This window comes from Tachyglossus aculeatus, chromosome 4 (assembly GCF_015852505.1).
Source record: "Tachyglossus aculeatus isolate mTacAcu1 chromosome 4, mTacAcu1.pri, whole genome shotgun sequence".
NCBI classification, from domain to species: Eukaryota; Metazoa; Chordata; class Mammalia; order Monotremata; family Tachyglossidae; genus Tachyglossus; species Tachyglossus aculeatus.
The window spans coordinates 81,828,548-81,856,430 of NC_052069.1; the positions used below are offsets into that span (position 1 = coordinate 81,828,548).

The 27,883-nt window shown below is 43.3% G+C and overlaps 1 protein-coding gene and 1 non-coding gene across 3 annotated transcripts in view; one reads left to right on the forward strand and one right to left on the reverse strand.

Moving 5' to 3' along the window:
• Positions 1–27,883, forward strand: part of NCALD (neurocalcin delta) — a 470,303-nt gene that overhangs the window by 242,445 nt on the left and 199,975 nt on the right. For both annotated transcript variants that reach the window (XM_038745843.1, XM_038745842.1), the window contains exon 2: positions 17,914–17,993. The gene's annotated coding sequence lies outside the window, so the exon portion shown is untranslated. The remainder of the gene's footprint in view (positions 1–17,913; positions 17,994–27,883) is intronic.
• Positions 13,019–13,156, reverse strand: LOC119927709. The gene has a single exon (XR_005450686.1). It is a non-coding gene; the product is annotated as a small nucleolar RNA SNORA7 (small nucleolar RNA).

Sequence of the window (27,883 nt, forward strand, 5' to 3'; positions counted from 1 at the left end):
CAAGCATACAGAAAATGCTCAATAAATGCAATTGATTGAAATTCAAAGATGGACCTGGTGATGGGATGGAAAGAGCTAGTGAGAGAGTGACTCTCTGGGAAGAGAAAGGGACAGCTCAATCTGCTCCTTGTTCTGGGAAATGGGAGCGCTGCTGGTACAGAGGGCCTGAAAGCAGAATTAAAGACAAGCAGAAGCAGATTTCAGTTGTTCTTGCTCCTTGTATCCCCAGGGTCATTACTTGTGGCAAGCAACTGTTCTTGTGTTATGGCAGGAAAATAAAATCCACCACTCAAGATAATCTGGGGGAGACTTGTTGAATGATGATGATGGTGTTTGCTAAGCACTTACTATGTGTCAGGGGGAATTCTAAGCACTGGATGGCTGCAAGTTAATTAGGTTGGACACAATCCTTGTCCCACGTGGGGAGACTTGTTGAATGAAGATGATGGTATTTGCTAAGCACTTACTATGTGTCAGACGGAATTCTAAGCACTGGATGGCTACAAGTTAATTAGGTTGGACACAGTCCCTGTCCCACATGGCCACGGTGCTTCTGGAGGCAAACAATTTTAGGACACACATTCCTGTGCCTTCCTCATCGGGGGTAGGTAGAGGATCTCATTTACGGCTCCACAGAAACAACGAGCAATCTGGGGCAGGAGCAGTAATGGTGGAAGAATGGGGGGCGCCTGTCCTTTGCAGGTAGCAGACCACCTCAAAGTAAGATTGTTTGACATATTGTTTGTTTGACAGATTGTTTTAGACTGTGAGCCCACTGTTGGGTAGGGACTGTCTCTATATGTTGCCAACTTGTACTTCCCAAGCACTTAGTACAGTGCTCTGCACACAGTAAGCGCTCAATAAATACGATTGATGATATATGCTCTAGGGGATGAGGGAGGAAATGCCAGCCATGCTTTAAAAATGCATGTTTTCAGGAGTAATCAGTTTCCTTATCTGGAAAATGGGGATTCAATACCCATTCTCCCTCCTGCTTAGACTGTAAGCCCCATGTGGGACAGGGACTGGGCCTGACCTGCTTGTATCAGTAGGGACTGTCTCTATATGTTGCCAACTTGTACTTCCCAAGCGCTTAGTACAGTGCTCTGCACACAGTAAGCGCTCAATAAATATGATTGATTGATTGATCAACTCCAGTGCTTAGTCAGTCGTATTTATTGAGCACTTACTGTACAGAGAACTGTACTAAGTGCTTGGGACAGTATTGGAGAAGCAGCATGGCATAGTGGATAGAGCCTGAGCCTGGGAGTTAGAAGGTCTTGGGTTCTAATCCCAGCTCCGCTACTTGTCTGCTGTGTGACCTTGGGCAAGTCACTTCTTTGGGTCTCAGTTACCTCATTTGTAAAATGGGGATTGAGACGGTGAGTCCCACGTGGGACAGGGACTGTGTCCAACTCAACTTGCTTGAATCCATCCCAGCGCTTAGTACAATGCTTGGCACATAGTAAGCACTTAACAAATACCATAATTATTATTATTGTGAGCTCATTGTGGGCAGGGAATGTGTCTGTTACATTGTACAATCCCAAGTGCTTAGTAAAGTGCTTTGCACAGAGTAAGTGCTTAATAAACATAATAATAATAATAATTATGGTATTTGTTAAGCACTTTGTGCCATGCATTGCTCTATGCACTGGGGTAGATACAAGGTAATCAAGTTGTCCCACGTGGGGCTCACAGTCTTAATCCCCATTTTACAGATGAGGTAATTGAGGCTCAGAGAAGTTAAGTGATTGCCCGGGGTCACACAGCAAACAAGTGGCAGAGCTGGGATTAGAATCCACATCCTCTGCCTCCCAAGCCTGTGCTCTTTCCACTAAGCCAAGCTGCTTCTCTGTGATTGAATATGATTGAATAAATGAATGAATACAATTCAGCAATACAGCAGGCACCTTCTCTGCCCACAATGAATTTACAGTCTAGATGATGAGCTAAGGCTGTGCTTGGCACATGGTAAGTGCTTAATGAATGAGTGTGTGTGGTCCAAGACTTTTTTCCAGTTCTAATTCATATTATTCTAAGAGATTTGTGACTCCCACTTGCCGTCCCCCACTCCCTCTTGCACCTCCAGGCCTTTCATTTTTTTTCCTCAAACCACAGTCAAGCACCAGACAGGTAGACTGATTCTTCCTTTTTGGCCAAAGTGCACAACGAGCAGTAGCGATAACCTTCCAGTCTCCAGTGACCGGTGATTAAATATCTCATTTAGCAAATAAAAGTGAGAGCCTTTTTTCCCCCTTTGTTTCTCTGAAGGAACTGAGATGTGTCCTTTCTGAATTCTGAGTAAGAGTAAATAGAAATAACCTTTCCCTGCTAAGAGGAGCCATTAAGTGGAAGAAGAGAATGGTCACATTTGTCTTCCTTAGAAGGTCATAACAAGCAGGTTGTGAATGTAGTCCAGGGTATTTACAGAGGTAAAAACTTCTTAAATGCTGGCAGCCAGTAATGCCAACCTTCCCTTTTATCCCATATTATATTTAAGGCTTAGCTGGGTTTTACCAGAGGCCTAGTTTTTCCAATTTATATGTGTATTTTTATTTGAAAATCTATAATCCTGTAGTAGGGGAGGAAGAGAGAGCTGCCCTTTGGTTTGATTTGCTAATGGTGAGAGTGCATATTTTTGTTTGGTGTTCGTTTAGACTTGCATAACTCATGCTTATGTGTGTATTTTTGAACACATTCAGTACTGGTTATGAAGGGTCAGTCCAATTGTTATGTATGTAATAATGAAAGAGTTGGCCTTGATTTTCAGATTGGATTTGTAAAATAATCCGTTCTCAGACAGAAGTTTCAGTGATGAAGTCTCATTGTGTTTTAATGTGTGTGTGGGCTTTATTCATCTGTATTTTTCCAGATTTTTCTTGCTATTACTCCTTATATCCATAACTGAACGTTTGTTACTTGTGACAGGCCACTGTTCCTTTGTTTTTATGCCTTGAAGGTGAAACCCACCACTCATGATGATCTGGGTTTCCTCCTCTAGACTGTGAGCTCATTGTGGGCAGGGAGTATGTCTGCTTGTTCGTTCATTCAGTCGTATTTATTGAGTGCTTACTGTGTGCAGAGGACTGTACTAAATGCTTGTTATTATAGTGTACTCTCCCAAGTGCTTAGTACAGTGCTTTGCACACAGTAAGCACTCAAGTACAGATGAATGAATTAAAGGGCACACTACTGCTTGACACTTGATCCATTGTGAATGCTTAACAAATACCTTCATCATCATCATTTGGTATTCGCCCAAACCCTACAGCACTTATTTACATATTTTTAAATTGCATGTTATAAATTATTTATATTAATATGTCTCCCCCTCATGACTGTTAACTCATTATGGGCAGGGATCACGTCTGCTAATTCTATTATATTTTACTTTCCCAAGCACTTAGTACAATGCTCAGCACATAGGAAGTGCTCAAAAAATACCATTGATTGATTGAACAAATGTTGGTCAAGTTCAGCAGCCCAGCAAAATTGCCACTTATCAACAGTTGGTCTCCAGGTCTATCGTTGGGGGAGAAATTCTTTAGATAAATTGTGACAGCAACAGAACTTTGATTTATGTACCATAAAAATGGAAGGAATAAGCAAGGTAGGCAAATGAGAAGAGACTGTCTTTTTTTTTTTTTAATGGCATTTGTAAAGAGCTTACTATGTGCCACACACTGTACTGAGCACTGGAGAAGATACAAGCTAATCAAGTTGGAATCAACCCATGCGCCACATGGGGATCACAGTCTTAAATGGCATTTTACAGATAAGGTAACAAAGGCACAAAGAAGTTAAGTGACTTGGTCAAGGTAACACAATAGACAAGTGGCAGAACTGGGATTAAAATGCAGGTCCTTCCAACACCCAGGCCCATTCTCAATCTACTATGCTATGCTGCTTAGACTCTAAATCGGCGGACAGGGAATGTCTACCAACTCTATTATATATGATACTCTCCCAAGTGCTTAATAAAGTGCCCAGCACACACTATGTTCTCAATACAATTGATTGTCAGCAAAATCTACATAAATTTCCAAGCCAGAGTAGTTGCAAAAAAAAAAAATTGGGTTACATGAATCTGAGTGGACCTGGTTTGTGATTTTTACACCTTTTGGGGTTACAACTGTTCTAGGATATCTTCTGCTGGGTTGATTTTTTGAATTTATTGTCTTCATGATCCCGTTAGTTTTCTTTCTGCTGCCATTTAAGCTTTTCATTCATTCATTCAATCGTATTTATTGAGCGCTTACTGTGTGCAGAGCACTCTTCTAAGCGCTTGGGAAGCACAAGTCGGCAACATATAGAGACGGTCCCTACCCAACAACGGGCTCACAGGCTAGAAGGGGGAGACAGACAACAAAACAAAACATGTAGACAGGTGTCACAATCATAAGAACAAATGGAATTAAAGCTATATGCACATCATTAACAAAATAGAGTAGTAAATCTGTACAAGTAAAATAGAGTAATAAATCTGTACAAATATATACCAGTGCTGTGGGGAGGGGAAGGAGGTAGGGCGGGGGGGATGGGGAGAGCTTGCTCTCCTGCTGTTGACAAGATTGGTTTCTCACTCCTCAGGGATGACTTCCTGCCTACGTTTGCATAGTTAGAATTGCAGCAGGAGTTTCTTGAGATGCTGAGGCTTGAAGCCCAGGGTACCGGAGAGTCTGGAAGCTTTAGGGTATCTCGAGCGTGCAAGACTAAAATTGTCCACGTGGACTGGTGATCAACTGCGGAATTCAGTACGTTTGACTACATTCCATTCAATCGTATTTATTGAGCACTTGCTGTGTGCAGAGCGCTGTACTGAATGCTTGTGCTAAGCTAATAAACAGACGTCATCCCCTGCCCACAACGAGCTTACAGTCTAGACTACAACAATTAAACTTCTTCACTGATGATCTTCAATCAATCAATCGTATTAATTGAGCGCTTACTGTGTGCAGAGCACTGTACTAAGCGCTTGAGAAGTACAAGCTGGCAACAGAGACAGTCCCTACCCAACAGTGGGCTCACAGTCTAGAAGGGGGAGACAGAGAACAAAACCAAACATACTAACAAAATAAAATAAATAGAATAGATTGGTACAAGTAAAATAAATAAATGGAGTAATAAATATGTACAAACATATATACATATATACAGGTGCTGTGGGGAAGGGAAGGAGGTAAGATTCGGGGGATGGAGAGGGGGACGAGGGGGAGAGGAAGGAAGGGGCTCATTCTGAGAAGGCCTCCTGGAGGAGATGAGCTCTCAGTAGGGCCTTGAGCACAATCAATCCAATTTGAGGGCTTACTGTGTGCAGAACACTGTACTATGTGCTTGGGAGTGTACAGTGTAGTGGAAGGCCTCTTGGAGGAGATCAATAAGTTGATTGTATTTATTGAGCACTTACTATGTGCCCGAAAGCTGTACTAAGTGCTTAGGAGAGTACAATATGACAGTACTTTATCATTCAATTCTTATTTGGAAAGATGGTCTGTTTCATTTTATTTTAATTTTTAAAATATATTTAAGTATTTACTATGTACCACACACTGTACTAAACACTCAGGTAGATACAACCTAATCAGGTTGGACACAGTCCATGTCCTACATGGGGCTCACAGTCTCCCTATTTTACAGAGGAGGAAACAGAGGCATAGAGAAGTGAAGTGACTTGCCCAAGGTCACACAGCAGACAAGTGACAGAGTCAGGATTACATTTTGAGGATTTTGATTTTGAGGATTTTAGATTTTAAGAAGCAGCGTGGCTTAGTGGAAAGAGCATGGGTTTGAGAGTCAGAGGTCAAGGGTTCTAATCCTGCCTTTGCCACTTGTCAGCTGTGTGACTTTGGGCAATCATTAACTTCTCTGTGCCTCAGTTTCCTCATCTGTAAAATGGGGATTAAGACTGTGAGCCCCACATGGGACAACCTGATTACCTTGTATCTACCCCAGTGCTTAGAACAGTGCTTGTCACATAGTAAGTGCTTAACAAATGCCATTATTGTTATTATTAAGTGCTCAACTAATTAGGAATGGGAATGGGGAAGAGCGTATCCCAGACTATTCCTGCCATGCAGAATCCAAGAAGGAATGAGCGATGAGGAGAACTTGGCTTTCTTTCTGTCAAGCATGATAGTGACTGATCAGAATCTCTGGATTTGAGGGAGCAATGAGGAAATAACTGTTGGTATCATGAAAACTGGGCCAGTGTTCAGTATTCTCAGAAACTGGTGGAATTACATGGCACAGCTGTTTTGGTCCTGCGAGGGTTGCTTGACTGGCAGGGAATGGGAAGGAGTGGGAGAAGGGAAGAAAGGCAGAGAAGGGTCTCCTGCTCCTCATCTCTCCTCAGCTCAGTCGGGGGGCCAAAGAGGGAATTCCAGGCAGGGGCAAGGAGGAGGGAAGAGACCAGAGAGCTAAGTGAGAATATGTGATTTGGCTCGGCTGCCATGCTTCTGGTTTGCTTAATGCCCTTTTGGCAGTGAGGTTATGTCCTTACTGCATGATGAAATTTGAAAGTAATGTGCTTATTTGGTTTTCTGGGCTGCTATCCCTTTGGCCATGATGCAATTCTTCTAGCAAACTTAATCCTGTGAGGGAAGAATAGGATTAACTCCTACAGATTATATGTCCCTCCTGGCCCCATTTTACAGCTGGGTCTACTAGTCATGATAAACACGCCTGACTTGTTTATCTGTTTCTGAAGCCAACTATAAATCCATTCAGTCCATGTTTGCCCACTCCTTAAGAACCTCCAGTGGTTGCCCAACCACCTCTGCATCCAACAGAAACTCCTTTACCATTGGCTTTAAAGCATTCAATCACCTTGCCTCTTCCTACCTTTCCTTGCTGATTTCATACTACAACTCAGCCCACACACTTCACTGACTATCTCACTTTTGCCCACATCCTGCCTCTGGCACAGAACTCCCTCCCTCTTCATATCCCAGAGTAAGCCCCGCTTTTCCTCATCTCCCACTCTTACTCCCTTTGCTCTTCCTCCCTCTGCCCACCCCACAGCACCTATATATATAGCTGTAGTTTTATTTAGTTATATTGATGTCTATCTGTATTGACATCTGTCTCCCTCTCTCTCAACTGTAAACTCATTGTGGGCAGGGATTATAACTATTTACTGATGCATTGTACTTTCCCAAGCATTTAGTACAGTGTTCTGCACACAGTAAGCGCTAAATGAATACATGAATATCTGACCAGATGACCACTCTCCCCACCTTCAAAGCCTTGTTGAAATCACATCTCCTCCAAGATCCCTTCCCTAAATCCTCATTCCTCTTCTCCCACTCCCTCTGTGTCATCTTTGCACTTGGATTTGCACCCTTGATTCACCCCTCCCTCAGCCCCACAACACTTCCAAACATATCTGTAATTTATATTAATGCCTGTATCCTCCCTCTCAACTGTAAACTCACTGAGGGCAGAGAACTTGTCCACTAACTCTGTTATATCATACTATCCCAAGCACTTTGTACAGTGCACTGCACACAGTAAGCGCTCAATAAATATATTGCTTCTATCTCTTTGCTTAGTGCAGTGTGTGGCTCAGAGTATTTAGTAAGTACCCTAATAATGAAAACTTTCAAAATCATCTTGTTTTTATCAGTCTGACTGGGGCATTTATTCCTTCCAATTTACATCTAGCTAACAGTCTTTGATGTTGTTGGCCAGGGAAGAATTCCAGGGGCTGCTTTGACCTCCTCCCCTCAACCCCCCTCAATGACTCCCACCATCCAAAAGGGGATTTGCTTCTCTCCAAAGCCTCTTAAGTGGCAATGCCAGATTGACAACATGCATCCCAGGTTCCTAGGCCCTCTTCTGATCTGAATTATCCACACCAGCCATCAGCCCAGAGGGAAATAATTTTGTTGGGGGCCCTCCAAGTCTCAGAGAGGAAGACTGGGAGTTCAGAAATTAACTGGTGATTCAGGAAGTGAAGCTGGAGCCGCTTGGATTAGCTGTTCAATAATGGACAGACCCACTTTTTAGCAAAATGATCCAGGCAGCAGAGTGAAGTTTGGACTGGAGTGGGGAAACACAGGAGGCAAGAAGGTCAGTGAGGAGGCTTGAGGCAGTAGTCGAGGCAGGGTAGGGTAAGTGCTTGGATCATTATAGGGTCAGTTTGAATGGAGAGGAAAGGGCAGTGATGTTGTGGAGGTTGAAATCTCCTAAGTGCTTAGTGTGGTGCTCTGCTCAGAGTAAGTGCTCAATAAATATGATTGATTGCCAAGACATGGTGACACTTTGAATATCTGGGGTGAATGGAAGAGATGAATCCAGAATAACACCAAAGTTAGGGGCTTGTGAGACAGGGAGGATGGTGGTGATCTCTATAATACCAAGGAAGTCAGAAGGAAGACAGTGTTTGGGTGGGAAGATGAGGAGTTCTGTGTTGGGCATCTTAGGTTTGAGGTATTGGTGGGTCATCCAAGTAGGGATGTCCTGAAGGCAGGAGGAAATGTGAGTCTGAAAAGGAGAGAGATCAGGGCTGGAGATGTAGATTGGGAAATCATCCACGTAGAGATGGTAGTTGAGGCCCGGGAGCAAATGAGTTCTCCGAGGAAGCAGGTGTAAATGGAGACTAGAAGAGGACCCAGAACTGTGTCTTGAGGGATTCCTTTAGTTAAGGGGTGGGAGGCAGAGGAGGAACCCATGAAAGTGACTGAGAATGGCCATCCAGAGAGGTAGGCAGAGAAGCAGGAGAGGACAGTGTCAGTGAAGCCGAGGATGGATAATGTTTCCAGGAGATGGGAATGTCCCACAGTGTCGAAGGCAGCTTGAGAGGTCAAGGAGGATTAGGATTGAGTAGAGGCCCCTTGATGTGGCAAGAAGCATATAATTGGTGACCCGTGAGAGGGCAGTTTCAATGGAGTGAAGGGGGTGGAAGCCAGATTGGAAGGGATCAAGGAGAGAATTAGAGGAGAAAAAAGTGGAGGAAGTTTAGTGTAGACAACTCACGCAAGGAGTTTGGAGAGGAATGATAGAAGGGAGATGGGACAATAATTGGAGGAAACTGTGAGGTCAAGGAGTGGTTTTTAGAATAGGGGAGACATAAACATGTTTGACTACATTGGGGATTAAGCCATTAGTGCGAGAGCAGCTGAGGATTGCAGCTAAAGAGGTAAGAAAGTGTTGAGGGGGCAAGTGCTTTGATAAGGTGAGAAGGGATGGGAGTAGATTTTGAGCAAGGCAGTTAAATCATTTATCCAAGGTCACACCACAGAAAGATAGCCGAGCTGTGACTGGAATGATACTCCTTTTCTCATTCCCGGCATGTAAAGATTTTTCTCTGCTGGGCTGGTTTGATAGCCAGTGGCAGGGCTCATGTTAATCGTTGCTAATTACTGAGCACCTGCTGTGTACAGAACACTGTCCCTAGCCTGTGGGATTGCACAACAGGAATAATTGAAAATGTATCTATTTCCTCAAGCCTTCTTTCCTAATTGCTGCACCTCAGGCGAGGTGATTGGCTACAGTGGTCGATTACCCACGTGGTCTGGGATTTTTCTCCAATATGTTTTCTAACATTTGTTCTGCCCTGTCCTGTTTCTACATATCATTCTGCAGTTCAGTTTTAAGCCCATTTTGTCCAGAATCAAACTCTCCATCTTCACTCTTAAGTCATCTATTCCACCTAACTTTTCTGTCACCAACATTACCATCCTCTCCATCTGTCAACCCTTGGTGTTATCCTTAGCTTCTCCCTCACTTTCAACCTCCCCTACTCAGTCTGTCACAAAATCCTGTAGTTTCTTTCTCTGCGACACTTCCAAGATCCATCTCTTCCTCTCCATCCATGCTGGTCCAGACAGCTTGATTACTACATTAGCTTCTTCACGGATGTCCCTGCCTCCAGCCTCTCCCTCTGGTTCCCGGATCAGGTTCCATGGCAGATGGGTGCATTTTGCACGATGATGTCAGGTGAAGTTAATAATAATAATGGCATTTATTAAGCGCTTACTATGTGTAAAGCACTGTTCTAATCACTGGGGAGATTACAAGGTGATCAGGTTGTCCCATGGGGGGGCTCACAGTCTTAATCCCCATTTTACAGATGAGGAAACTGAGGCCCAGAGAAGTTAAGTGACTTGCTCAAAGTCACACAGCTGACAGTTGGCGGAGCCGGGATTTGAACCCCTGACCTGTGACTCCAAAAGCCCTTGCTCTTTCTTCTGAGCCTCGCTGCTTCTCCAAGATGATCTGTGGGCAGAGAATGTGTCTGTTATATAGTGCTTTGCACATAGTAAGTGCTTAATAAATAAACTCCTCACCCTGGGCTTCAATGCTGTCCATCACCTCTCCCCCTCCTACCTCACCTCCCTTCTCTCCTTCTCCAGCCCAGCCCGCACCCTCCACTCCTCTGCCGCTAATCTCCTCACCGTACCTCGTTCTCGCCTGTCCCGCCATCAGCCCCCGGCCCACGTCCTCCCCCGGGCCTGGAATGCCCTCCCTCTGCCCATCTGCCAAGCTAGCTCTCTTCCTCCCTTCAAGGCCCTACTGAGAGCTCACCTCCTCCAGAAGGCCTTCCCAGACTGATCCCCTTCCTTCCTCTCCCCCACGTCCCCCTCTCCATCCCCCATCTTACCTCCTTCCCTTCCCCACAGCACCTGTATATATGTTTGTACATATTTATTACTCTATTTTACCTGTACATATCTATTCTATTTATTTTATTTTGTTAGTATGTTTGGTTTCGTTGTCTGTCTCCCCCTTTTAAACTGTGAGCCCACTGTTGGGTAGGGACTGTCTCTATATGTTGCCAACTTGTACTTCCCAAGTGCTTAGTACAGTGCTCTGCACACAGTAAGCGCTCAATAAATATGATTGATTGATTCTGACCAGGGAGTGGCACCAGAGAATAGGGAGGTGGGACTTCCTCTGAAGCTCATTAAGAAAGGAAGAAGGCTGATTGCAAGAGGTCAGGTAGAGGGACATGGATGTCCACGGGGGACAAGTTAATGATAATGATAATGATGGCATTTATTAAGCATTTATTATGTGTAAAGCACTGTTCTAAGCGCTGGGGAGGTCACATTTGTGTGTTCCTCTGTTGGACCGAGTGGCGGGATCAAACTGCAGCAGCTCTGTCCTGGCTCCTCCAGTGCCTACCTGGGGCATTTCCTTCCCTATATCCGGCCCCCAGGCTGCCCACTGCCCAACCCAGCAAGGGGAGGTGACTCGTTCCTCCATCCCAGCTGGCCTGTGACTCGAGCCCGAAGGCCTCAGCATCCACCCCGATGTCCACATGTGCACCTCCATCGTGGCTGCGTAGATGGGCACGAAGTGCGTGGATGGGCACCAGGGACAGGCAGCAGGCTGGCTCAGAAGGTGGGTAGGGACTGTCTCTATACGTTGCCGATTTGTACTTCCCAAGCGCTCAGTACAGTCCTCTGCACACAGTAAGTGCTCAATAAATACGATTGAATGAATGAATGGTGTCAAGTCTGGCAAATATAAATCATAGGGGAGACAACGACACCATTCAATTCATTTAATTCATCAGAATCCAACCCCTTCTACTAGTACTAATAATAATGGTGGTATTTAAACACGTACTATGCACCAGTCACTGTACAAAGCGCTGGGATGGACACAGGCAAATCAGATTGGACCCAGTCCCTGTCTCATATGGGGCTCACGATCTTAATCCCCATTTGACAGATGAGGTTACTGAGGCCCAATCAATCAATCATATTTATTGAACGCTTACTGTGTGCAGAGCACTGTACTAAGTGCTTGGGAAGTACAAGTTGGCAACATATAGAGACGGTCCCTACCCAACAGTGGGCTCACAGTCTAGAAGGGGAAGTGAAGTGAAGTGACTTGCACAAGGTCACACAGCAGGCGAGTGACAAAGCTGGGATTAGAATCCAGGTCGTTCTGACTCCCAGGGCCATACTCTATCCACCAGGCTAGGGATTTGTAGATTTGTTAGGACTCCCAGACATAGTTAAAATCCAAACAAAACCTCTTGTGCAAATTGCACCTCCACTGGGACTCTTTGACATTTATAAGCCTGCACCCACTAGCCAATCCACTACTGGTGCCTTGTTATTCATTCATTGTCATATTTATTGACTGCTTACTATGCGCCGAACACTATACTAAGTGCTTATATTAGCTTTCCCATCCAGTTGGTGCATGGCAGCCATCTTGTGCATCACTGTGCACCACATGGGCAGCACTAAAGACTCTCCCCTCAGACTGAAAAACATACTGGAGATATAATAATAATAATAATGGCATTTATTAAGCGCTTACTATGTGCAAAGCACTGTTCTAAGCGCTGGGGAGGTTACAAGGTGATCAGGTTGTGCCACGTGGGGCTCACAGTCTTAATCTCCATTTTACAGATGAGGTAACTGAGGCACAGAGAAGTTAAGTGACTTGCCCAAAGTCACACAGCTGACAATTGGCAGAGCCGGAATTCGAACCCATGACCTTTGACTCCAAAGCCCGTGCTCTTTCCACTGAGCCATGCTGCTTCTCTGATGGCACTGAATGCTGAAAGAGCTAGGGACCCAATCTTGATAAAGATCACTGGAATACTGAAACCTGGATTCTAGCTAAGGGGAGGATAGGTAACCAGGGAGAAACTTGCAATTGATGACAAGTTGAATTTTTTTTTTCTCTTGTGACCTTGAGCTGGTGTAAACATGTGATCTCCTGATAGCTTTAACAAGCATTGTTAGAATGCTTTTTAACTGTTTTCTTTGAAAAGAGGAAAGCCTGTTTGCCTGTGTTCTGCACACACCCACTACCTAGGGAAGGGATGTCTTATACTGTCGAGTCGTCTCTGACCCATAGCGACAGAATGGGCACATCTCTCCCAGAACTCCCTGTCTCCATCTGCAATCATTCTGGTAGTGTATCCATAGAGTTTTCTTGGTACAAAATACAGAAATGTTTTTACCATTGCCTCCGTCCATGCAGTCAGCTTGCATCTCTGCCCTCGACTCTCTCCCATGCCGCTGCTGCCCAGGACAGGGGAGTTTTGACTTGCAGCAGATTGCCTTCCACTCGCTAGCCACGGGCAAGGCTAGAAATGGAATGGGTATGCGTCTGCTTGACTCTCCTTCCCATAGTCGAAACTGGTAGAGTACTGGAAACTCTCCAGGTGTGACCCTGAGAAGGGGAGGGAGGGGTTGCAATTTGCAAAATCAATCAATGGTATTAATAAATATGTGCAGAGTGCTGTTCTAAGCACTTGGGAGAGTACAAAATAACAGAGTTGGTAGACACATTCTTTGCCCACAAGGAGTTTGCAGCCGAGGTATCTTCCCCAGCATAAAGCAGGGTCCAGAGGAAAATTGGATTGATTCCTGCCCTTCGTATGCTTGTAAATCACAGGTTGAAGGCAGCAATCAATGCCTGTAATCTCAGAGTACTGTAGCTGGGACACTTGCTGCCGGTGGATGGAAGGCAACACAGAAAGAAGTGGGAGAAGAGGAAATGAGGGCTTAGTTGGGAAAGGCCTCTTCTTTACTGAAGTGAGATTTGAGGATTTATGAAGTTACACTTCTGAGATGCCCTTCGCAAACTCAAAGGGTTTTTTTTTCCAGATAGAGGTATAAAGGGGAGCGGCCTAGAGGAAAGAGCATGGGCTTGGTAGTCAGAAGACCAGACTAAAAAAAAAAATCCAACCTATTTTCCTCTCTCTTAGTATTTTAATTACTTAAGATGGGTTAATAAAAGATGATGGAGAAACTACTTAAGCGATCATCTCTTAGACTGTGAGCCCACTGTTGCGTAGGGACCGTCTCTATATGTTGCCAACTTGTACTTCCCAAGCGCTTAGTACAGTGCTGTGTACACCGTAAGCGCTCAATAAATGCGATTGAATGAATGAATGATCATCAAAACTAAGATGGGACTCTAGATTGAAAACAATTAACCCAAAATGTACTGATATGTAGTTCCAAATATTTGGAACTACAAATATTAGTAGGCCTTCCCAGACTGAGCCCCCTCCTTCGTCTCCCCCACCTCCCCCTCCCCATCCCCCCGCCTTACCTCCTTCCCCTCCCCATAGCACCTGTATATATGTTTGTACATATTTATTACTCTATTTTACTTGAACATATTTACTATTCTATTTTATTTTGTTAATATGTTTTGTTTTGTTGTCTGTCTCCCCCTTCTAGACTTTGAGCCCGCTGTTGGGAAGGGACCGTCTTTATATGTTGCCAACTTGTACTTCCCAAGTGCTTAGTACAGTGCTCTGCACCCAGTAAGCGCTCAATGAATACGATTGAATGAATGAAATGTGATTTTTAACAAGGCTTTGAAGGTGGGGAGAGTGATTGTCTAGGCAGATATGAAGTAGGAGGGAGTTCCAGGCCAGAGGCAGGATGAGGGCGAGAGGTTGGCAGTGAGATAGATGAGATTGAAGTACGTTAGAAGAGCTAAGTGTGTGGGCTGAGCTACAGTAGGAAATTAGGTAGGTAAAGAAGGGACAAGCTGACAGTGTTTTAAAGCTGATGGTTAGGAGTTTCTGTTTGCGGGGGTAGATGGGAATCACTGGAGGTTCTTGAGCATAAGGGAAACATAGATTGAAAGGTTTCGTAGAAAAATTATCCAGGCAGCAGAGTGAAGTTCGGACTGATGGGGGAGAGAAAGGGATGGAGGTCAGCAAGGAGGTTGAATCAGTAATGGAGGCTGGATAGGAAGAGTGCTTGGGTTACCGTGACTGTGTCCAATCTGATTTGCCTGTATCCACCCCAGCATTTAGTACAATGCCTGACACATAGTAAGCATGTAACAAATACTCAATTATAATTATTAATGTGGTAACATTCTGGAAGGGCAGATTTTAGCGATGTTGGGAGGCAAAACCCATTGATGACATATTGAATAATAGGCTGAGTGATCTCATCTCATGTATTTTGCTGCGGACCCCTTTGCTATATCCTCTCTCTAGCCTGGAGCTCTCTCCTGCTCCAAATAAACCCGACGACCACCCTTCCCATTTTTAAAGCATTTTAGGTCACATCTCCTCTAAGAGGCTTTCCCCAATGAAGCCCCTTTTTCCCCTGCCCTCTCCCTTCTGTATCAATCAGGCAATGTTATCTGTTGAGCGCTTATTGTGTGCAGAGCACCATACTAAATACCTGAGTACAATGGGAAGTAGCCTGGCTTAGTGGAAAAGAGCCCGGGCTTTGGAGTCAGAGGTCATGGGTTCAAATCCTGGCTCCGCCACTTGTCAGCTGTGTGACTTTGGGCAAGTCACTTAACTTCTCTGGGCCTCAGTGACCTCATCTGTAAAATGGGGATTAAGACTGTGAGCCCCCCCGTGGGACAATTTGATCACCTTGTAACCTCCCCAGTGCTTAGAACAGTGCTTTGCACATAGTAAGCGCTTAATAAATGCTATTATTATTATTATTAATGTAACAGACACATTCCCTGCCCACAAGGAGCTTACAGTCTAGATGGCCCAGACCCTGAAAAGAACAGCAGAGCAATTGTCACCATCTTCTTCGAACTATCCCTGTGGTCCTCTGACACCCCAGGCACTCCCATTGGCACTGTGGGTGTTTAGGGGCAGAGGCCATCAGGGATGAGTGTAGAGAGAATAGTAATAATAATAATGATGATGGCATTTATTAAGCACTTACTATGTGCAAAGCACTGTTCTAAGTACTGGGGAGATTACAAGGTGATCAGGTTGTCCCACAGGGGGCTCACGGTCTTAATCCCCATTTTTACAGATGAGGTAACTGAGGCACAGAGAAGTCATACAGCTCCCCCTCGTCCCCCTCTTCATCCCCCCCAACTTACCTCCTTCCCCTCCCCACAGCACCTGTATATATGTATATATGTTTGTACATATTTATTACTCCATTTATTTTACTTGTACATATCTATTCTATTTATTTTATTTTGTTAGTATGTTTGGTTTTGTTCTCTGTCTCCCCCTTCTAGACTGTGAGCCCACTGTTGGGTAGGGACTGTCTCTATATGTTGCCAGCTTGTACTTCCCAAGTGCTTAGTACAGTGCTCTGCACACAGTAAACGCTCAATAAATACGATTGATTGATTGACAGTTGGAGGAGCAGGGATTTGAACCCATGACCTCTGACTCCAAAGCCCATGCTCTTTCCACTGAGCCACGCTCAGCGCAGCCACATAGGCAGTGAGGGTGGGTGGGCAGAAAGCCCTGATCCCAGGCCCTTGCTTTTCTTGTGTCATCTGTGCAGTTGGATCTGTGACCTTTGGTTATTTGATATTCACCCCACCCTCAGCCCCATAGCATTTAGGTACATATCTTTAAATTATATATATATATATATATATATTATAAATTATACTGATGTCTGTCTCCCCATCTAGACTGTCAGCTCATTGTGGGCAGGGAGCATGTCTGCTAACTCTGTTGTACTGTAATCTCCCAAGCACTTAGTACAGTGCTCTGCACATAGTAAGCACCTAAAAAGTACCATTGATTGGATGAATGAGATGAGAATGCCAGGTTTATTGACTTGCGAGACAGGGAGGAAGGTGGTGCTGTCTACAGTGATAGGAAAGTCAAGAGAAGGACAGGGTTTGGGTGGGAAGATGACGAGTTCTACTTTGGACATGTTAAGTTTGAGGGTCAGCGAGACATCCAGGTGGAGATGTCTTGAAGGCAGGAGGAAATAGGAGACTGCAGAGAAGGAGAAAGAGGACGATCACACCATCTTTGGCGACGATGGGGAAGAATAGCTAAGTTTTCTTATGCCTAAATTCATCCCAGAAAGACATATGTTATCAGGGGGGCAAGTTGTCATATTCAGTGTGCTGAATTTTGGAAACAAAAATCCTCACAGAGAACAAACCAAAATCCCTCCTAATCCTGGCTATGCCCCTTCTCCTCTACCTTGTTACTCAGATCACTGAGATGAGCTGTCAAGCTGGAAGCAGCATATAAATTATTTATTTTCTGAGTTTGGAGAATCCAGGCAATCATTATATGCTGTACTAAAAATGGCCAACAGAGCTCATCTCACATGTGACAATAAGTTCTCCCAATAATCTCTTCCTCAAAACTGTAAGCTCCTCTTCTAGATTGTAAGCTCACTTTAAGCAGGGAACATGTCTACCTACTCTGTTTTATTGTATTTTGCCCAAGTGCTTAGTACGACGTCCTGCACACAGCAAACGCTTAATAAATGCCATTGATCATATATACACCAAATATAAAGACTTTAAGACCACCTAGATGAATCTAGGTTACACGTTTTGGATAATTATTATTCATTAATTCAATTGTATTGAGCACTCGTGTGCAGAGCACTGTACTAAGTGCTTGGAAGAGTACAGCATAACAATAAACAGACCCATTATTAGTGTTGTGTCTTAGTTAACTTTCTTGTTTAATTACTGTTAGACATCTAGTTAAAATTTTAGGTACATGCATAATCTTCAGATAATTTGCTAATGAGATTAGTGTATTTCCATCACCTAGGTGGTATTCCTCTCAATCAGTGATGTTTATTGAGTGCTTTCTTTCCTGGGTGAATTAATTTTTAGAGGTCTCTAGATTTGGGGACCAAACAAGGAATATTAGTAATTAAGATCTGTGTGTCCTGGAATCAGATAGGACTGTGGCAGTTGTCCAAAGTAGGTCAACCTTCAGATCTTATCAGAAAAAATTCTCCGTTACAGTGGGCCAAGTTCATTAACCTCTTAGGCAAATGCATCCCGTAAGTAGTTAGTGAACAAAACCAGTTGGATCTGAGGCAGGGTGGGTGTGGGAAGAGTGAGGGTATGCTTTTTATTGTTGCATTTATCACTGCATCGTGCTTCCTCTTTGCCAAATGACTGTAGAGAATAAAAACGTATCCTTTTTCTGGTTAAATTGCTAAGTATTGAAGTTAAATATTCATTAATTAGGAATGATCTCAATTTCAGGACTGTTGCGCTGCCAGATAGAATAGCTGCCGTGGCTTTCTGGAAAGCTTCGAGAGCTGTGGAACTGCCCAATTGGATTGGTGAGTCGTCATTTTTACCCACCTAATGAAAGGCTCAGTTTAGAGTCCGTGTGAAGGAGTACTCTTATAAATGATGATGCAAATGCCCTGCTTGTTAAGTGAAATGTTCGTTTTGTTGTTTGATGCTGAAGAAACCCTGGTGGATTGGTTTCCTGAGCAAATATCAAAGATGCCCTTTGATATTCTTAACCCTCGTGACATAAGATGATGCGGTAAAAGAAACTTTTCCTCTCTTCCAGTCAGCTTTTCTTAGTTCCTTGTCTGTATGGACAGAAGTTGGATGGAATACCTATTTATTGTGTTGTGCTCTCCCAAGTGCTTAGTACAGTGCTCTGCACACAGTAAGCACTCAATGAACATGATTGATTGATTGACTGACTGACCCTACTGAGATTTAGAAATCTCAGACATTGCTTCATGGGAGAAAAGGCCAAAAGCCCCTTTTAACATTCCTCATTTCACTCATTTTGTGTGGAAACTCTTTATGGGAATTGTTCTATGTATAGACACAATTTTTGTAATTCTATTAAAATTAGTCCTTTGAAATTTGATTTCAGCTCATCAATTTCAGTGCATTGCCACCAAATTACATTTCCTCTTAAGATAGGAGCATTACTATCTTCCTAAGTTAATGATGTTGAGTAGAAAGCCTCTCATTGAATAATTAAGGAAACTAATGATGCCATTTGGGGATATTCAAGGATGAGGATTCTTTGGCACTTTTAAAAAGGCTCATTTCCATATGCCACATGATTCCTTGGATTATAACAGATATCTAATGGCAGGTTGGAAGAGTGCTATAGTTCTCAGTAATATTTGGCCTGACTATTCATTGAGAAGGGGTCAGTGAGGTTAATAGATTTAAGTAAGCATTTACCTTGAAAGATGACATTTTTTAATTAAATGGTAAGAATGAGATAATTGTGGAAAATAATACTAACAAATGAATGTTTCTATTTGGGTGAGGTGAGGTTTGATGTGTAATGAAATTTCCTTGACTCCTACTCTGCTTTAACATTCTACTCCCTCCACATTGTTCCCTTAAATGAAAAAGATGGGGTTCCCTGGGGGTCAGCAGGACATGGTGGACCACCCCCATGTACTTCCCAAGCGCTTAGCACAGTGCCCTGCACACAGTAAGTGCTCAATAAATATGATTGAATGAATGAATAAAAAAAAGGGAGGGAAGGGTAGTTGGGGAGGCTGCAAGGGAGAAGGAAGTCGGGTAGACATAGGGAGGAAGGAGATTCATTGATCCAACATCCTCATCCTCTTCCTCCCCTGCCACTGTCCTCTATCACCAGGGTTTAATAATAATAATGATGGCATTTGTTAAGCACTTACTATGTGTGAAGCACTGCTCTAAGCGCTGGGGGGGAATACAAGGTGATCAGGTTGTCCCACGAGGGGCTCACAGTCTTCATCCCCATTTTCCAGGTGAGGTAACTGAGGCCCAGAGAAGTTAAGTGACTCGCCCAAAGCCACACAGCTGACAAGTGGTGGAGGCAGGATTAGAACCCATGACCTCTGCCTCCCAAGCCCGTGCTCTTTCCACTGAGCCACGCTGCTTCTCTAATAATAATGATGGTATTTGCTAAGCACTTACTAGGTGCCAAGCACTGTTCTAAGCACTGGGGTAGATACAGAGTAATCAGGTTGTCCCATGGGGGGCTCACAGCCTTCATCCCCATTTTACAGATGAGGTAACTGAGGCCCAGAGAAGTTAAGTGACTTGCCCAAAGTCACACAGCTGATAAGTGGCAGAGGTGGGATTAGAACCCTTGACCTCTGACTCCCAAGGCCGGGCTCTTTCCACTAAGCCATGCTGCTTCTCAGTTTAAGAATAGCAGCATGGCTTAGTGGATAGAGCAAGGGCCTGGAAGACCGAAGGACCTGGGTTCTAATCTTGGCTCTGCCACTTGGCTGCTGTGTGACCCTGGACAAGTCACTGTTCTGTGCCTCAGTTACTTCACCTGTAAAATGGGGATTAAGACTGTGAGCCCCATGTGGGACAGGGACTGTGTCCAACCTGATTAGCTTGTATTCACCCCAGTGCTTAGTACAGTACCTACAATAAAGAAAGCACTTAATAACAAATACCACAATTCTGCACCATCCAATTGCCCCCAGCAGAACTGAGCCTTTCCAAATGGAAGAGCCAATTCTGCTTGGGTCTGCAAGCCCGGAGGGCACTGCAACCAATACTCCTTGGCCATTAGTGGACATTTCTGGGCCAGCAGGATGATGTATTTCTAGTTCTGGCAGAAACAGGAGAGCCAGGGTTTTTTTTAGGGGGGGTGGTTTGCTGTTTTTTAAATGGTATTTTTGAAGTGCTCACTTTGTGTAAAGCACTGTTCTAAGCCCTGGGGTAGATACAAGTTTCATCAGGTTGGACATGGTCCCTGTCCAACGTGGGGCTCACACTCTTAAGTAGGAGGGAGTAGGATTGAATCCCCATTTTATGGTTGAGGAAACTGAGGCCCAGAGAAGTTAAGTGATTTGCCCAAAGTCTCACAGCAAGTAAGTTGCAGACCTGTACTCTTTCCACTGGACTTTTCTGCTTCTCTAAGCAGTTCAGCTGTAATGGTGGTGAGGTGGTTGTGAGCAGAAAATGTCTACCAATTCTGTTGTATTGTACTCTCCCAAGTGTTTAATACAATACCCTGCATGTAGTAAGCACTCAAAAATTCATTTGATGAGTTGGTTAATCGTATTTAGCACTTACTGTGTGTAGAGCACTGCACTAAGCTCTTGGGAGAGTACAGTATAACAATAAACATACACATTCCCTGACCATAATGAGTTTATAATCCTTAGAGGACAACGGGAGCATCCATTGCCACCAATAAAAAGGAGGGTGAGGGAAAAGTCTGGGCATCCTCCTACCTCCTTAGAGAAGCAGCATGACTCAGTGGAAAGAGCACAGGCTTTGGAGTCAGAGGTCATGGGTTCAAATCCCTACTCCTCTAACTGTCAGCTGTGTGACTTTGGGCAAGTCACTTCACTTCTCTGGGCCTCAGTTACCTCGTCTGTAAAATGGGGATTAAAACTGTGAGCCCCCCTTGGGACAACCTGATCACCTTGTAACCTCCCCAGCACTTAAAACAGTGCTCTGCACATAGTAAGCACTTAACAAATACTGTTATTATTATTACTTCTCCTCCTTCCTGCTGCCACCCTGGCTGAATGGATTCTGCCTAATGTCTTTCCAGGACTTGGACAGAATCCCAAAGGGCGTAATTGCCCCTCCTGGCTTCTAAAACTTAAATGTTTCAGCTTTGACATTTCTTTTTCTGAGTACTCATCTTTACCAGCTATTTTTTTTTTCAAGGAATCCCTATCCAGTAGTAAAACATTGGAGAGCACCTCAAGGAAAATCCATTTGTAGCAACAATCCTGATATCTCCAATTTAGCATATTATGCCCCAAAGCCACTCCTGTTCTCCAGGCTGGTTTCTGGCTCTGCTGAGAGTGAAGGCAGCAATGTGGGGTACATTAAAGAAGAGCTCATCCTCCGTGGTATTTATTGAGCCCTTCCTCTTTGCTGAGCATCTATTTAGCGCTCGGGAAAGTACAGTACAGGAGTTGGTAGACACATCCCCTGCCTACAGTAAGCTTACAGCCTAGAGGGGGAGACAGACATTAATATAAATAAATAATTTATGCTAGATGATTTATAGGTGGGTACTTAAGTCAGCCAATGGTGTTTATTGAGCACTTACTGTGTGCGGAGCACTGTACTAAGCTCTAGTGAGAGTACAATATAACAATAAAAGATGCATTCCCTACCCTCAATGAGTTTGCATTCTAGAATGGGGAGACAGACATTAATATAACTGAAATTACAGATATGTACAAAGTGCTGTGGGATTGTGAAGGGGGATGAGGTGCACTGACAGGGCACAGTGAACCTTAAAGTTGGACCTGAAGGTGGGGTGAAAATCAAATACTCTAAGGTCACGGATTCATTCAATTGTATTTATTGAGCACTTACTGTGTGCAGAGCATTGTACTAAGCACAGATGCAAGTGTAGCTTGGGCTACATGGGCCCTTTTCCCCCACACCCCATGGCACTCCTCCATCTCCTTGAGTCTGAGTGCTCCGGAGCAGCCATCTCTGAAAGGATTGAACCAGGTCTTACAATAACAGAGTTCATTAAAGTAATTAAGAAATGTGAATGAGGTCTGTTAATTGGACCGCTGTTAAATCAGTCTATCTCATTCTGGAAGTTTCACTCCCCCATCAAGACATGCATTTAAAATAGTAGTCTTAGAATGAATACACTTAATTGTGTTTTCCCAAGAGCTTAGTACACGGTCATGTGTCCAGTAAGTGTTCAGCACAAACTCCTAATTGATTCAAGGTTTCCCCAACCTTTAGCCAACTCCAGTAGTAAGCTTGCTGCAAGCCTGCCTAAGAGCAGTTATAGGTCTGATTAGAAAGGGTGGCTTTTAGTTTGCTTTTGTGATATTGTGAGCCCGTTGTTGGGTAGGGATTGTCTCTGTTGCCGAATTGTACTTTCCGAGCACTTAGTACAGTGCTTTGCACACAGTAAGCGCTCAAATAAGATTGAATGAATGAATGAAAGCGGTAAAGGTATCAGTGACAGTCGCTGGATTCTTTTGAGGACATCAACCAATGTAGCTTGAATAACAATATATTCTAGACCACAAGCTCGATTTGGGTGGGGAACATGTTTGCTAATTCTCTTGTACTCTCCCAAATGCTTAGTGCAGTACTCTGCACATGGTAAGTGCTCAATAAATACGACCTATTAATCAAGGGATTATTTGTCCTCCTCCTCCCAGAGTCTCTGTGATGCAGGCTTTCTGTAACAGTCTCTGTATCATGCCCTAGTGGTCTGGAAAAGTTAAAGATCCTCCCAAAAGGAAAATTTGAGCCATTGAGCTCATTATATTGGAGATATGAATGTCATCTCTTCCCCCCCACCCCACTTTTCCTTAAATTTATTTGAATTGTAAAATGCTAAATGATACTTGACAGGTAGTGTTTTTCATTTCTCATTTAAAACAGCATAGCCTCCAGTGCACAATATAATCCTTATAGATGTCTTAAACTCTCCACTTCAACTGAGTAGTGATTTCTCTACTCATTATCATGACTGACAGAATCCATGCTACTGTATGTCCGTTTATGCCAGAAATTAAAGGTTCGACTTTTTTAGGGAAAAAATGTTCTATTCGTGACCTTAGTCAATACTATTTTGCTGACTTTGAGGGTCCTTTCAGAAGCAAAAGTGTTGTGTCACACCGAAGTAATATGAGGGTCTAGTGAAATGCCCTGTTTCTATTCCCTCCTCCCCTCCCCAGCAAAATCAAATGTGTTCTAAGGATGGGGACTGAAAGATTTTGCTCTGGGAACAGACTGGCTCTGCTGCTAATACAGTGCTCTGCACACAGGGAGCATTCAATAAATACGATTGATTAAGGAGAGGGGCTGATGGTATTTTGGTGAGCTGTGGATTTTACAAATGCTTTCAGGGCTGTACTCTGCAAAAAAAAATGTTGAAAGTGCATTTGCAATAGGTAATTCATGGAGGAGAGAGATGAGCTTACTATACAGTAAGGGCCAAAGTTTTTCTTATGAGTCTGTGTATATTTTGCTTCGTACACAAAAGGCCTATTAGTAGAAATGGTTATTCTCCTATCTGGGAATTCCCTTTAGTGATTGCAATTTAAAAAAAACCATTATGTTTGAGACTGTTAAATTCTGGAATATTCTACATCTGCCATCTCATTGAGTAATTAGTATGTCTTGAATCCTGTGTATGAGGTTTGCTTTCTAGTTCTCATATTAATCAGCATTGTGATACTAATGTTACTAAACATCAGATGCTAACATATGATAGTCAGTGGTACTAAGTGGGTTCTTTCTGCCAGCTGAGCATTGATGAGAGATTTTTGTTTTAAGGTTTCTGTCTGTTCTGCATCTTTCGTTAAGTGGCCAAGCCAGATTTAAGCGTTCCTTCGCAAATGAGTAATTTTCAGCCAAACATGCCACCTACAAATTCTCTGGTTCTGCAAGTTGCCAATAGCAGTAGAAAAGACATTTCCCAGTATTTGAAGGTTCAGTTATGCCCTTTGTAGAGTATAACAATATATTGCTCAATAAGATTTAATATTGCTCTTTTTTGCTAATTGATCAAGTATGATTGTTGTTGCTGTTTTGCTATTCCATCATGAACAGCTGCTACAAGTCACATAAATGACTATGGAAATTGTAGTTGGGAGTTGAAATAGACTGAGCCCCATGTGGGACAGAGACTAATTGACTTGTACCTATCCTAGCTCTTAGAACATATAGTGAGCACTTAACAAATACTTTGGAAAAAAAAGTGGGCTGAGTAGAAAAGGGGTAGAAGAGCAAAGCAGCATGGCTCAGTGAGAAAAGCATGGGCTTGGGAGTCAGAGGTCATGGGTTCTAATCCCGGCTCCACCACTTGTCAACTGTATGACTTTGGGCAAGTCACTTAACTTCTCTGTGCCTCAGTTACCTCATCTGTAAAATGGGGATTAAAAATGTGAGCCTCACATGGGACAACCTGACTACCTTGTACCCCCCAGCACTTAGAACAGTGCTTGGCACATAGTAAGTGCTTAACAAATGCCATTATTATTATTATATATATAACAAGTCAAATAGAAGTGCTTAAGAAGCACTTAAGTCACTCAGGCAAGTCACTTAACTACTCCGTGCCTCAGTTCCCTCATCTGTAAAATGGAAATTAAGGCTGTGAGCCCCATGTGGGACAGGAACTGTGTCCAACCAAACCAATTTTCTTGTATCCACCCCTGGCACATAATTAGCACTTAACAAATGCCATTTTTATTACATTATCCACTCACATAATGTTGACTGTTCTCTGTGCAGTACGACTATTTAAGCAGTGGGGAGGATTTCCAGTAAGACAGGCGACCCCCACGGGAAATACGTAACTAATCTATATTTGGACAGGAGGGGAAGAATTATGCAGTTTGTAAATTAGGTATTATAGATCTTGGAATCATGGGATGAAATTCATCAGGGAACACTTGAAGCAGAGTTCTTGAAAAATATTCTTCGAGGGCTTAGACTTTTTGGGGGTATTTGAAAGTGGACTGAGTCAACTAGCAGTGAGCATATAATATAGAACTCATCTTCAGGACTGACCTCAGTTAGTTTAGTAATAGCTAAAGTTGTTGAATTGTACCATCTCTAAATTCTGTGAATCTCTTGGGCAATCTGAGTTTCTGCTTCGGTCTTCTGCCTTATGAGGACCTTATTTCCTCTCTGAACAAGAGACTTATCAGAAACTTTTCTATGTTAAGTACATTAGAATAAAGAACATGAAAATTACTATACCAATTGTAGTACTTAAACCACAGTGTAAAAAAACAAACTTGAATTTCTTCACGTGAGATTATACTCATTATAAAGACACAGTCCTGTTTTCAGAATTAACTTCACTTTTGTTTTAAGGTTATGCATTTTTTTTTTTGCTGAAAGTGATGAGAGATGAGTGATGAAAATGTCTAGTTTTATCTTTTATTAAAGCATCGTCAGTGACTCACGTAACTTTGGTTTCAGTTCTGTGTTGGAAACATCATATCCAGTTTTAAGCTTTATTAACAATAGTTTACAAATAGTCTGTTTTCCATGGTAAATGTTCCCTTTAGATGGTGGGTTTTTTTTTTTTAATCTGAAAGTAGTCAAATACTAGTGACATTTTTAAAGAGGCTAGCTAGATCGTATATGAATTTGAGATTCAGTTAACTGTTAAAGTCAGTGATGGGTTTTTTAAAATTGACTTGCATTTGCCTTGTTAAATGAAAACTCTTCCATAGGTGTCTTAATAGCATAATACTTTGAAAAGACTCTAATAGGAGATCACAAAAATAGCCTTTTGGTGTGAGGTGACGGGTCATGGCTAGAAGTGGGGTTGGAGATGGGTGAGGGAGTTGGGGTGGTAGTTGAGGTGGTGGTGGGGGAAATCTATCTGATGTAGAAGGGTCAAGCGACCCACCCCAGCCCCTACAACACTTACTTATGTACATATCCTTAGACCCTGCCATTTCATCTATTTGAAATTAATTTTAACTCGTTTCCCCCTCTGGACTGAAAGCTCCTTATGGGCAGGGATTGTGTCTATGAGCTCTATTGTACTGTATTCTCCCAAGTATTTAATCCAGTGCTCTATACACAGAAAGTACTCCATAATTTCCAGTGATTGATTGCAGGTAGTCAGTCAATTGTATTTATTGATTGCGGAGCACTGTAATAATAATAATAATGGTGACATTTGTTAAGCACTTACTATGTACGAAGCACCGTTCTAAGCTCTGTGGGGGGATACAAGGTGATCAGATTGTCCCACGTGGGGCTCACAGTCTTAATCTCCATTTTACAGATGAGGTAACTGAGGCTCAGAGACGTTGTGACTTGCCCAAGGTCACACAGCTGACAAGTGGCAGAGGTGGAATAAGAACCCATTTCCACTGAGCCATGCTGCTTCACTGTACTAAACACTTGGAAGAGTACAATAGTTGTTCATTCATTCAGTCATATTTATTGAGTGCTTACTGTGTGTGCAGAGCACTGTACTAAACACACATTCCCTTCCCACAAGGAGCTTACAGTCTAGAGTGAGCTGACATAACCGTAATCATGCCCACAAAATTGCAGTCCCTTGGGGAGTTGTGTTTTATGGTGGCAGCATCTGGCAACTGTTTTTTCATTTGCTTCCTATTTCTTGTTCCTAAAGCTTATGCCCCCTACTTTGTTAATAGCTGTTTGCCAATGGGCTTGTCTGTCCTCAGCGATTTATTCCCAGTTTTCAGCTGGAATGCACCTTTATCTTTTTTTATGGTAATTGTTAAGCACTTACTCTATTTCCAGCACTGTTCTAAGTCCTGGGGTAGCTACAAGGCAATCAGGTTGGGCACAGTCCAGGTCTTACATGGGGCTCACAGTCTTACTTAGAGAAGCAGCATGGCTCAATGGAAAGAGCACAGACTTTGGAGTCAAAGGTCATGGGTTCAAATTCTGGCTCTACCAACTGTCAGCTGTGTAACTTTGAGCAAGTTACTTAACTTCTCTGTGCCTCAGTTCCCTCATCTGTAAAATGGGGATTAAGACTGTGAGCCCCACGTGAGACAACCTGATCACCTTGTACCTCCCCAGTGCTTAGAACAGTGTGCACATAGTAAGCGCTTAACAAATGCCATCATTATTATTATTATTACCCCTCATTTTACAGATGAGGGAGTTGAGGCACAGAGAGGTGAAGTGACTTGCCTAGGGTCAGCCAGCAGACAAGTGGCAGAGCTGGTTTGCTTTACCGTGTCCTTCAAACATTCCCTCTACCACCCTGACTTATAGTATTCTCCCAAGCACTTAGTACAGTGCTCTGCAGAGAGTAAGCGTTCAATAAGTGATTGAATGTAATACATTTGAATGCATAAGTTCTAGACTGTGAGCCCATTGCTGGGTAGGGACCACCTCTATATGTTGCCGACTTGTACTTCCCAAGCGCTTAGTACAGTGCTCTGCACACAGTAAACACTCAGTAAATATGATTGAATGAATGAATATATGAGTGAATTATGGTCTCCCAGTTTCAGTTGTCCGTCCAGAAACTGTCTGTGTCTCCTGCTGTCGGTCTTTCCCTTCCCATGCTCCACCCAGAAGAGCTGTGTTAAAATGAGCATAGCTAAGATACCAGGAGCCTACCCACATCCCAGAAATTCATTGTTTGCCAACAAAAAGATAGCACTAATCCTTGTTCCACAGCTGCCCTGAGACCTATGATGTTAGCATGTTGACCTGATGAGCAACTCATATTTTAGGCTTTTTTCCCCACCCTCTCCTCCTCACTCCCCCTGTCAAACAC